Consider the following 13,342-nt stretch of genomic DNA (forward strand, 5'->3'; position numbering starts at 1 on the left):
ATTCTTTAAACTAGTTAGGCTTGGGTTTCTCAGAAACTTCCATTGGCTACCTTGAGACAAGGTTGTGTAAGAGGAACTTAACTTTCCAGTAGGCCTCATCCTATTTCTTCAAAAAACAAAGGAACAAAAAATCATTTTTTAATGGATTATAGAAAATGCTAGTTTCTTTAGTGGCTAGTTTATAGAAATAATAGTTTCTTTATCATTGTTACTTTTTGCTCCTAGAGATAATTTATTGTTACATTCAAGAAATTTATATTCAACTGCATATTTGAATAATGCTTTAGCTTTGTTTGGTCTATTTTCACTCAAAAATGTGTGTGTAATGTTTAAAAATTATATGTTAATACATACAAATATAACTTTTAAAACTTGCTGCTTCACTCTCCATAAGTCACAACTGCTTCATTAATTCCACAAATCTTACTCTTATAAAGGGAGTCATGCCCTGTCACACAAGAGTTCACTCATCACAAAGAAAAAGTAAGCTTTATTTTTTTAAAAATTTTCATTTTGAAATAATGATGGAGTCACATCTGGTTACAAGAAATAATACAGAGAGATCTCATGAGCCCTACACCTAGTTGCCTCCAGTGGTATTTATCTTGCAAAATGATAAAGCAATATTATACAAGGATATTGACCTTAATATACTTCACTTATTGAGATTCCCACAATTTTATTTGTACTCATTTATGTGCATAGATATACTATTACACAATGTTATCAAATGTGTAGGTTTGTGTACCCACTACCACAGTCAAGATTCTAACAGTTTCATCCATATAAGGGTCCTTCCTTTGTACTCTTCTTTTATAATCACAGCCACATCTCTCTTACATCTTACTCCTCCTGAACCCCTAGCAACCACGATCTCTTTTGCATTTTGAAAATTGTGTCATTTCAGAAATGTTATATAAATGGAATAATCCAATATGTAATATTTTGTAATAGTTTCCTTTTTCTCCACTTAAATAATTCCCTTGAAATTCATTGAAATTATTGTAAATATCAATAGTTCATTCTTTTTCATTTCTGAATCGGATGCCATAATATGGATAAACCATACTCAGAAAGCATTTTGTGTTCAGAATCACATTTACTTCCCATAAGTGCATAAAAATATTTCAATGAGTTTGAGTCACTCCTAGCTCTCATCTCAAAAAATCATAGTACTTGCCTTGTTTATAAAATTTTAAAATCTATGACATTTTAAAAACTTTTCTTAAAGTTTAATATAGAAAAGTCTGCCCATCAAAAAGTGTACAATTCAGTGAATTTTGCCAAAATGAAGTGTATGTGTAATCAAGATCAGATCAGTAAGTAGAAAATAATGTTTATCCTGGAAGATGCCATCTTTTTACACATACCACCTTTCAAGGATGACCACTATCCTTATTTCTCAGAATATTGATGAGTTTTTATAATACTCACAAACTATTTTGAGGAATAGTTACTTTACACAATTCAATTATATAGGGCACATTCTTTTGTGTTTGGCTTCTTTAGTTCAATGATATATTTGCTGGATTTATCATTATTGTTGCCATTAGTTATATTTGTTCATTCTCATTATTTGTATAAACCAGGTGACTGTATTCACAATTCTATATCATTGGTAAATTTCTTTATACTGGTTCCAATCTATGCTTTTGTAATTGTTATAATTTGGTGGTAGGTCTTGATAACTTGGAGTTGAAATCCTCCATCTTTGTTCATTTTATTTTTAAGATTGCCATGACTATTTTTGGCCTTCTGTTGCCAAATGAATTTTAGAGTCCACTTTTTAAATTTTTCAAAGTAAAATTAAAAAAATATATAAAAATTTTAAAACGTTTTGATTTTGATGTGGATTGCATTGAACTTGTGTAATAATTTAGGAGGCAATAAAGATCTTTATAATATTCCAATGCATGAAAATGAACATAAAAAATCCTCCACTTATTTATATCATATTTAATAATTTTCATTTCTTTGCAATTAGTGTAGCAACCTTGCCCATTTTTGTTTTTATTTATTTCAAGGTATTCAATGATTATTAATGCTACTGGTAAAGGTATTTTTGCAAATTTTATGTTCTATTTGTTTGTCACTAGCGTTTATAAATATAATTCATTTTTTAATAGTGACTTTGTATCCAGTGACCTTGCTAAATTAGTTTATTAATTTTGATAGGTTGTACATTACTTCTGAATTTTCAACTTTACAACTGTGTCATTTTTTAGTATTGAGAGTCATATTCTTATGCCATCAGTTTGCCTCATTTTTTCCTCATTAAAATGTTGACTAGTCTTGGAGATAGCAGAGATAACAGGCAAGCTAATTTTGTTCCAGATTTCAGGGGTAATTATGTAGCATGATATGTGCTGTAGGGTTTTGCATGTGTGTGTATGTTTGTGTCCATGTGTATAAATGCTTGACAGTCTATATCATATTAAGAGAGTTTCTTATAACAAATTAAGACTAATTTCCTGAGATTATTTTTCTTATGAATAGGTATTTCTTTTTTCAAATGCTTCCTTTCTTGCATTTATCAAGATCACATGATTTTGTGTTCAGGTTATACATCGTATCGATTAATTTTCAACTGTTTAAGAAACTCTGCACACATGGAAAAAGCTCATTTGTTTATTATACCCTATCCTTTAAGTATATTGTTGAATTTGACTTAATAATATTTTGTTTAGATTTTAATCAATGTCTACGAACGAGATTGATGTATAATTTCATTGTTTTACCTTACCACATTACACACTAAAATGTGCAATGTTCATGTCAGATTTTCCATTCCTGGTAAAACTCATCTCAAAAAATTTTTAGGCAGACTCCTCTTTTTTTTTTTTTCTTTTTTTGTTTCCAGAAAGAATATGTGCAGGCTTGGATTTACTTCTTTGGAAAATGTTTGGAAGAATTCACAGCTGAAACCATTTGGGTCTGAGGTCTTCTTTCTAAAAAAGTTGTATTTATGAATTTAACTTATGTAAGATGTATGTAATCACCGAAAAGCTTTCTTTGTCCTTTTAATAACTTTTATAAGTAGCATGTTTGGAAGAATGTGTTCATTTTATAAAAGTTCTCAAATTTATTGTCATCAAGTTTCTTATAATATCCTTTTACTACTGCTTTGATATTTGGGAGATCTGCAGTGCTGCATCATTTTGCCTTCATATATTAATATGGAACCTATGTCATTTTATTTCTGAAAAGTTTTGCAAAAGTTTTATTACTTTTTCAAAGAAATAACATTTGCTCTGTTAATTTTCATTATTTTAGTTTTTCTCTGTTGTGCTGATTTCTACTTCTAGACTGAAATAAAATCTTAACTTCTTGCTTTTAGATTTTTTTAATGTATTGCTGGAATACTTTCCGAAGTACTCCTTTACCTGTTGCCCCTAAGCTTGGTATGACATTTTTATTATCATGTAGTTCAGAATTGTTTTTTCTTGTAATTTTTAATTTTGGTATTATTTTAACGTTATTCAATATTTAACCAATTATTTATATTTGTTCCTTTTGCTCTTTATTTTTTCATCAAGGTAGTTTGAAAAGCATTAATATAAGTTTATAGTGTTTTCAAAAATTTTAAGAGGGTATTACATACATAATACCTTAGCCCATCAAAATATCTTCAATGCTTATAACATAAGAGCAAAGACATTCTTTTACATAACTAAAGTATAGGATTAAAAATAATAAAAAATTATTAATAATAATTACTTTCATTAAATTATTACCTAATTAACAGTCCATAATCAAGTTCTATCACTTGTCTGGACAATGTCCTTTATAGTCTTCATCCCCTAGCTCTACCCTTCCTTAGAGGATAAAATCTAGGACAATGTGCTGAATTTAGGTTTTATTTTATTTTTTTAAGGGGCTCTGTTGCCCAGGCTGGAGTGTAGTAGTGCAATCATAGCACACTGTGTCCTCAAACTCCTGAGCTCAAGTGATCCTCCCTTCTTAGCTTCCTGTGTAGGTAGGATAACAGGTGCACACCACTATGCCCAGCTAATTTTTATTTTTATTTTTAGAGATGGGGTCTCACTATGCTGCCCAGGCTGCTCTTAAGTTCCTGGCATCAAGTAAGCCTATTTTGTAGATCTCCTGAAGTGCTGGGATTACAGGCATAAGCAGCTGCACCTGGCCTTTCATGTCATTTTATTATTTCATAATCTAAAATGTTCATCAGCCTTGCATTGTCTTTCATTACTTCATATTTTTGGAAAGCACAGGCTATTTGATTTAAAGAATTTTTTTTTTAGTTTGTCTTATGATTCCTCATGCTTAATGGCAAGTTATGAATGTCGTTAGGAATACCACAAAAGTTATATTCTGTCCTTCTCAGTACATCAACTCAAGAAGCCTCTGACATCAGTTATGTTAACTGCAGTCACTCAATTATAGTGTTATTGGCTGGGTATGTCTACTGTAAAATTACTACTTTTGCCTTTATAATTTATAAGGAATTTACATGGAAGTGATTTGATTCTAAGTAAATATCCTGTTTCTCATTAAACTTTTACATAATACTTTGTCATCCCTTGATCATACCCATGTTAGTTAATGATGAACGAGAGCTGCTAAATGGTAATCAAATTCTATGATTCTTTCTATCATCATTTTTACAGCTTTCCATTTTACTGTCTCTACAGCTCTATCTTATCTATCATCTATTTATCCAGTAAGGTGGGTAGTTACATCAAAATGTCTCATGAAATCATATTATATTCAATTGGATTGTAGTCCATTACTATTATCATCTAGTTTGATGCTAAAATTTTTCTACATGGAAGCCCATTCAAGTTGGTGCTTAGGTCTCTTTCACATGCAAGCATCATTCACTGAGTGCTTGACTTTTTCTGGCACACAAAGACATTCTAGACTCATCCATCCCTCCCCAGCTTTGGAATCAACAAACAAGGCTTACTTTTACGTTTCCCCTTGGTTAGGCTATGGTATCCAGTTCTTTGATCAAGCTCTAGCCTAGAAGTTGCTGTAGCTATTATTTAGATGTGATTAACATTTATATCAGTAGAGGGAAGCAGATTGTCCTCCATGATATGGGTAAATTTCATCGAATTACTTGAAGGCTGTATGAAAAAGGATTGTGATCTTCAAAAGAGGAAGAGATTATGACTCTCAAGTGCCTTTAAAATGAAGACTGCCACATTACCTCTTCCTGGGTCTCCAGTCTGCCAGCCTGCTCTGCATGCAGGTTCTGGATTTGCCAGCCACTACTATCATGTGACTCAATTCCTTAAAAACAAATCTTTTTTTTTGACACGGAGTTTCACTCTTGTTGCCCAGGCTAGAGTGCAATGGCGTGATCTCGGCTCACTGCAACCTCCGCCTCCTGGGTTCAAGCCTCCTGAGTAGCTGGGATTACAGGCGGCCGCCACCATGCCCAGCTAATTTTTGTATTTTTAGTAGAGAGAGGATCTCACCATGTTGGCCAGGCTGGTCTTGAACCCCTGACCTTGGGTAATCCACCTGCCTCGGCCTCCCAAAGTGCTGGGATTACAGGCGTGAGCCACTGCACCCAGCCAAAAACTCTCTTTCTGTGTACCTATCTATTGACTGATCGACAGATTGATGGTAGATAGATAGATTCTGTTGATCGTATTTATCCAGAGAACTCAATACAAGTAATTTTTCCATGGGGCCTATGTTCCTTTTAGTAAAAAATGGTATCTGAAAATTAAGTCCTGAGTTATAGGTGTGCTCATTGCCATTAAATGTTTTAATATTTCTAGGCCTTCTCATCTGTGAGAGCTGAAGAAATACATATTTGTATACAGAGATATATAAATGCACACACATTTCTCTAATTACAATTCAACATCTCAAGGTTCATTATGCTGGGCTCCCCATGTGTACATATTTAACTTGATTCCCCAACAATAAGAAATCTGGCTTCCAAATATTCTCAATATTCACTCGTTTGCTCAATTACAAAATACAGCCTATAGCTACAAAATGGCTGACCCACTTCAAAATTGCTAACCTATACAACTGAAAACTAAAACCTACTAACTAGAAATAACTACAGTTTAACTTTTGTTTGCAATATTTTCCATTTTTTTTTTCCTTTTTGCTTTATACGGTGTACTAGATTCAAAATACTGTGTTCTAAAGTAACTTAGATAATTTCAGTCCGTTTTTCTTATGCTTTATTGTGCTTTTGGTCAATTTGTTTTTGTTCTTTATCCTTCCTCATTCATTAAGTGTTCTTTATATATTTTGAATATTAGCTCTTTTTGTGACACATGTATCTAATGTTTTGTTAATATTTGTCCCAATATTTAAAATTCTTTAGACCTTTTATGGTGATTTTTGCTGGCATGCAACATATGCGTACGTATGCGTAGTGTGTGTATGTGTGTGTAGTTTATTATTTTTTTTCAGTATGACTTTCTTACATCTAAAAATGGAGTCTTAGTGAGAAAATCCTTTCCTATACCCTGGTTATATAAGAATTCAGCTACACTTGTTTGTTTCCCAGAAACTGTATTTTAAAAAAGGTTTAGATCTCTTATGCTTTCTCTAGAGTCCATTTATTTTTATCCTTTTTTTTTTTTTTTTCTACTAGCTGTCTGGCTGTCTCAGACACATTTATTGCAAATTCCCTTTGATCAAATCATTTGTAATAGCAGCTTTATTATCTATGGAATTTCTGTATGTATCTGTCTGTATTTCTGGATTTTATATTTCATTTTACTCTGTCTATTTATGTATCAACACTATAATATTTGAATGACAGATAATTTATGTTTTTATATGATGTATGCTACAAGATTACTTCTACTTGTAGAGTTTTGATCAATTCTTTTCTAAATTTTCTTGCATATTTACTTGCCCATATTAAATAGTATCAATATGTCTCGGTTTATAAATAAACTTGGAGTTATTTTTAATGGAATTGTTTCAAATTTATAAAGTAACTTAGAACTCACATTTTTTAAATATTGAGCATCCAAAAAATATATCTTTTAATTCTACTTGTGTATCTTTTAAGTATCCTAAAGATTACCTCTTATGTTTTGCAAGAGTTTTTACATTTTTTATTAGTCTTTTTTCTTAACTATACTTATGTTTAATTATTTCTGTCATAATGATCTTTCCCTACAATTACATATTCTAAATGTTTATTTTTGTACAAAACAAGACTATTTCTGTGTGTTAATTTTATACCCTGCTATATTAATGCATATTTTGTTGCTTGAAAAATTGAACATATTTTAATTTTCATGTTTTATCTTATTATCCATGGACTGTTTAGAGCTTTTAAAAAACGTCCATGTAGTCTAATATTTTCTAATTATATTATTGTCCTTGAGTTTTAGTTTAATATCATTGTGGTTAGCAATGATTCTTTCTATTATCTCAGTCTTCTTGTAACCGCCCAAGGGGCTCACCTTGCCTGCTGACTAAATAAAGCTGATTTATCAAGACAGGGAATTGCAATAGAGAAAGAGCAATTCACAGGGAGCTGGCTGTGCAGGAGACTGGAATTTTATTATTATTCAAATCAGTCTCCCCATGCACTCCGGGAGCAGAGTTTTTAGGATAGCTTGGTGGGTTGGGGGAAGCCAGTGAGCCTGGGAGTGCTGATTGGTCCGAGATGAAATCACAGGGAGTAGAAACTGTCTTCTTGTGCTGAGTCAGATACTGGGTGGTAGGCCACAAGATCAGATGAACCATTTTATTGATCTGGGTGGTGCCAACTGATCCATCAAGTGCAGGGTCTTGATGCACTTGATAGCTCAAGCACTGATCTTAGGAGCAGTTTAGGAGGGTCAGAATCTTACAGCCCCCAGCTGCATGACTCTTAACTCATAATTTTTTCATCTTGTGGCTAATTTTAGCCCCACAAAGACAATGTAGTCCCCAGACAAGAAGGAGGTCTGCTTTGGGAAAAGGCTGTTGCCATCTTTGTTTAAACTATAAACTATAAACTGAGTTGCTCCCAAAATTAGTTCGTCTACACCCAGGAATGAACAAGAACAGCTTGGAAGTTGGAAGCAAGACGGAGTCAGTTAAGTTAGATTTCTTTCACTGTCTCAGTCATAATTTTGCAAAGGTGGTTTCAATTTCTCCCTTTGGGTTTTATTACGCCTTAGTCTTAAGGTGTAGACTATGAAGATGGGAAAAGGCCATCAATCATTCTGGCTTATTCCCACTGAGGGAGGATGTAGTGGGAATGGGAGTGAACCCATTGGGAGTGAGAACAGTGAAACAGCTTTCCAACTGCCTGTGTGTATTCATGCAGGCTTGGCTGGGGTATCAAGGCTTACATGGTGAAAATAGTAGTACTTACATCATTTTTGAACATTAGAGGACCTAATAGTTAAAATATCAGGCTAGAAAGAGACATAATTTATTATTTTTTTTGGAAAGTTTGTCAAATATGAAAGTTTTAAACACTGAATGTTACAAAATAAAACCCAGGTCATCATCAGTCATTCATTTGGCCAAAATGATAACTTTCAAATTTTTTAAAAAGAAAATATTTACTGTGATAGAGGAGACTTAGCTTTCCAAACAAAACCCAATGTAGATAGCATAAGACTAACTGAATTTGCCTGTTTTCTCTTCTCCGTTTATCCCTCTGCCACTTACCCAAAGGAGAAAAAGAAAGAAACCCTTTATCTTTTAACATTACATAAAAATTGTCTTCAGAAGAGAAAACCAAATTTCATGTTTGTGTAAGTACATCTTTAACGTTAAATCTATTTTTTAAATAAAGTTTTATATCTCTATCCAGTTTTAATTAATTTGACCATAAGGTAAATTTTTCATAAACTTCTTAGGACCCTGTATAATTTTCCATCAAACAGTAGATAATATTCTAAGAAAACTCTGTTATTTGGACACATAGGCCCAGATTCTGGCCCCATGTCAGTATGATTTTAATGTTTTAACCTATGGAAAAAAAAGTAAATAATTTCTTTTAAATCTTAGCCACCTTGTTTATACCCATAGACTTTGTATTATAAGATTAACCCTTTACAAACCCTTTTTTCGCTTTGTTTAAGCCTTCAGTTTTGTCCTGTTCCTCTTTTAGGTTAAGACAAACTTTAAAATCTTCCAAACTAGACAAGATCACATTCCCTTTAACAAAAGCCATATTCCTACACCTTCTTATAATCTTTTACCAAAACCACATTAAATACACACCTTATATGTAAACCTGTTTCTCCAGTAATCTCAATTTCACGTTACAATGTTAACCCTTAGCAAGTTTTATTTTTAATGAAAAATCTGGTAAGTGATTTTACTAGGAATAGAGCCTAGAACATCAGATGAGGTCTGACTCTTTTCAGCATAGTTAGGAGAATGACTTTCCACATGTCCCCAAGCCTCATCTATAATCTAATGCTCCGAAGCAGGTAAATTGAACAATTTTCAAAAGTCAAGGAAACAGTTTAACCTTAAAGCTTTTAGCAAATCTGATATCTCACATTAATTTAAACCAAATGTCTACATCTTCATGATATTTTATTTTACCAATAATCTTTAAAACCATTTTTATTTCCAAAGGATTACTAAAGTCATGTGAACAAAAAGGTATTAAAGTTTCTATTTTTCTGAACAAAATATTTTATTTAAGTGCTTATTTTTCTAAGCTAATTAATCAGAGCTTTTTCTGTATAAACATCATACACACAACACATACAAATGAGACAGACAGAAGATTCAGCACTTGTAAGATTTTTTCATTTATCAGTTTCTTGATTGGATTACTGGCTTCAGGGTGGAGCCCTTGAAAGAACAGGGCCAGGAAAGCTTGCATTTCTGGGGCCTAATCACAGCCAAAGGCAGAGACAGATCCCCAAAATTAAGGGTGCCATTTTATACTGGATCCTGTGTCCCCAAAAGGAAGGAAATACTTCGGGAGAAAACAGGGCAGTGCCCTTCCCAACTCTGTGTTTCATTGCAAGGCCACCCAAAGCCTATCAGTCAATGGTGTGACTAGACCATCCCCCACGGGAGCCTCATCTCTCAGTGGAGATGGGGATGTTTCCATATCTTCTAGGTGGCCAAGAGCATGCTCTGTGTTCCAAGGGTGCAAAGAGTCAAGAATTCCTCCATAACTATTATTAGCCAACCCCTACAGTACATTTCCTACCTAGTTATTACACACCAAAGCCCTCTCATGGTAAGAAGTAATTTCTGACACCCCTAAAACTCAAAACTGTCAGTAATACAATGCAAAACAGAACAGAACCTTTGATTCTGAGAGGGATCTATCTGCTTTTAATTTCCGGGGTTTCATGAGGGAAACAGTGTTTTTCCAAGACACGGTCAGTGGCACCTCCTGTTATTCCCAAGGAATCCCCAGCTACCAGAAGTTACCTTAGGGACTCTTCCATGTGCATTAAGGTTGGCTAGAAAAAAATGGAGAAAAATAATTCAGTCAACTGAGAAGAAAAAGCTTTCCAGAAAAAACGAGATCGAAGAAGAGAAAAACATAGAGAAATACACCTACAGCTTATCTACTTTAATTAAACTGACTTTTAACCATAGCACTCTTTAAAAAACAATCCTTTTAAATTTTTTATTACCCGACTTTAGCCACCCCAAGAGGCCAATATTTTTGGCTTTTGAACTCCACCACAGGTAACTTCCCACATGAAGTTAATCAGTCTTAACTAAGGTTATAACTTAACCATGGACACATAGGTATCTTAAAGAGATGGTAAGCAGTTTCCTTTTTTTCAAGATTTAGCATCTCCCCTAGGGTAGTGTAGAGAAAGGGAAATTCAAGACAGGAAATCAGAGCTATGCACTGGGGGAGAAAATTTCAATAAATGGCAAAGTTACATAAATAAAAAACCAGAAAGGAATCTGCAGAAGCCAAGACTAGAACCCAGGTCGCCAAAAGGCAAATCTTCAGCTACTGAGGTATAGCATTAAGCAGTTTCTATTGCTCTTCCCAGAAGGAACCTAGAGAAACCAATTTCAAGCTTGCAAAGGCTTTTAACTGCTAAAGAATTTTTTTTTTTTTTTGAGACGGAGTCTTGCTCTGTCGCCCAGGCTAGAGTGCCATGGCGTGCTCTTGGCTCACTGCAACCTCTGCCTCCTGGGTTCAAGTGATTTTTCTGCCTCAGCCTCCCAAGTAGCTGAGATTACAGGCATCTGCCACCACTCCAGGCTAATTTTGTATTTTTAGTAGAGATTGGGTTTCACCATGTTGGTCAGGCTGGTCTTGAACTCTTGACCTCAGGTGATCTGCCTTCCTCGGCTTCCCAAAGTGCTAGGGTTACAGATGGGAGCCACCGTGCCCAGGCCTTAAGAAAATGTTTAGGACCAACTATAACATGAATTCCCAAGGTCCTGTCTTCTAGATGGTAGAAACCAAGAGAAAGCATCCCCACATAGTCACAGGGTTAAGCTCTTAAGGACACAAAACAAGACTGAGAAATTGCTTCCGGTGTTGGTTTCAGTAATCCGCAGCGATGTTTATAACTCACCAGCCTGTCAGGCTGGCTTGAAAAGCAGGGTTTTAGGGGTCCTAAACCCACATTCTATCCTGTGATATTCCTTTCTGCATTACACAACACAGAAAGACAAATTCTTAGCACAAAGGGCACATGATTTGCTATTGCCTAAGACTAGTCTCAAAACCCCTTTTTCTATTAATCAAACCCTTGCAGAGAGACAGTGACATTTACTGTTTACCCAGACAGAGAAAGAGAGAGAGAGACCAGAAACTTGACTGGTAAGAATGTCTTACCCTTTTTGGTGGCATACGAGGTTTCTGGGCTCCCTTTCTCTGCAGCTTCCAGAAGAATGGAGAGCTTCTGATGACCCTCCCTACTGGGCCAAAGCTGTGGGATTCAAGTCACTTTACAAGAAAAAATCACCTTTTCCTGTTTTATGGAACCACAGGCAAGACGCTTAATTTGCAAGATTCTGCCCGACAGGCTGCATGGGGAACTGAATAAACATTTGCCATCCCAGGAAAATACACATAACGAAAGAAACATTAGTTATATTGTTCAGCACCCAATATCAACCCAGCAAAGCTGAAACTTTCCCGTTGGTCCCTGTTGTCTTTGATCCACTCCATTTGGGGAGGGACAACCTTTGAACAGTAATTCATAATGAGGTCTCTGAGCAAGGTGAAGGGGAGATAGTCACCCCAAGAGTCAGGCCTGTTGAGCCTTCTTTAGGGGTCACTGAATGTGATCAGACAGTTAAGGAGGGTTTTCTGAGTTAGGGCTGCTGGACTTCCTTCAGCAACCCCTTCTGAGATCCTTTCCAAATATACAAACACACCTGAATACAAGGCAGACAGAAGTCCTTCCAAATCAGATCCCTAACCAGGAACTTCCAAACTATCCTCCTATTCGCCATCTGAGAAAACTCCTTGAAATCTTCCTGATTGAGAAGTCTCCCAAACCAAGACTCTTACTATTAGTTAGAAAATGCCAACCAAAACCCAAGGAGCTGACCAGACACCCTGGAGTGGGGCTACAGACACAGGCACCCCATGTTGGAGCTACAAACAGACACTCTGCAATAAGGCTACAGACACCACACCATAGGGGTACAGAACCAGTTGGGAAAAGAAAGGAGGTGTTGACAGCACCTAGGATACTCACCAATCCAGACACGCCACTGGGCTACAGTGGGGCTGCAGATAGACACCCAACCATGGTTGTCTACAGATAGACACCCTGTGATAGGGCTATAATTAAGGGATATGTCCCCATGACTATTTCTCCATTGCAATTACATCCATTAACTTTGTGTCATCAGAGCCCCAGCAGTAGAGAGAGTACCAAAGCCAGCCCCCAGTCCAAGAAAACTAGTCAGCCACTTGGGCTGGCCTCTGGACCATCGTTGAAAGGGGGGCACTGCACCACAGACAGCTAGCTACAATGGCAATCCTGGATGAGCCCCTAAATTTGTAACTGCCCAAGGGGTTCACCTTGCCTGCTGCCTAAACAGAGCTGGTTTATCAAGACAGAGGAATTGCAATAGATAAAGAGTAATTTATGCAGAGCTGGCTGTATGGGAGACTGGAGTTTTATTATTACTCAAATCAGTCTCCCTGAGCATTCAGGGAGCAGAGTTTTTAAGGATAACTTGGTGGGTGGGGGGAAGCCAGTGAGCCAGGGGTGCTGATTTGTCCAAGATGAAATTATAGGGAGTCGAAACTGTCTTCTTGAGCTGAATCAATTCCTGGGTTGGGGGGCCACAAGATCAGATGAGCCAGTTTATTGATCTGGGTGGTGCCAGCTGATCCATCAAGTGCAGGGTCTGCAAAATATCTCAAGTACTGATCTTAGGAGCAATTTAAGGAGGGTCTGATTCTTGTAGCCTCCAGCTGCAT

This window comes from Chlorocebus sabaeus, chromosome 22, assembly GCF_047675955.1.
Source record: "Chlorocebus sabaeus isolate Y175 chromosome 22, mChlSab1.0.hap1, whole genome shotgun sequence".
Classification (NCBI taxonomy): Eukaryota; Metazoa; Chordata; class Mammalia; order Primates; family Cercopithecidae; genus Chlorocebus; species Chlorocebus sabaeus.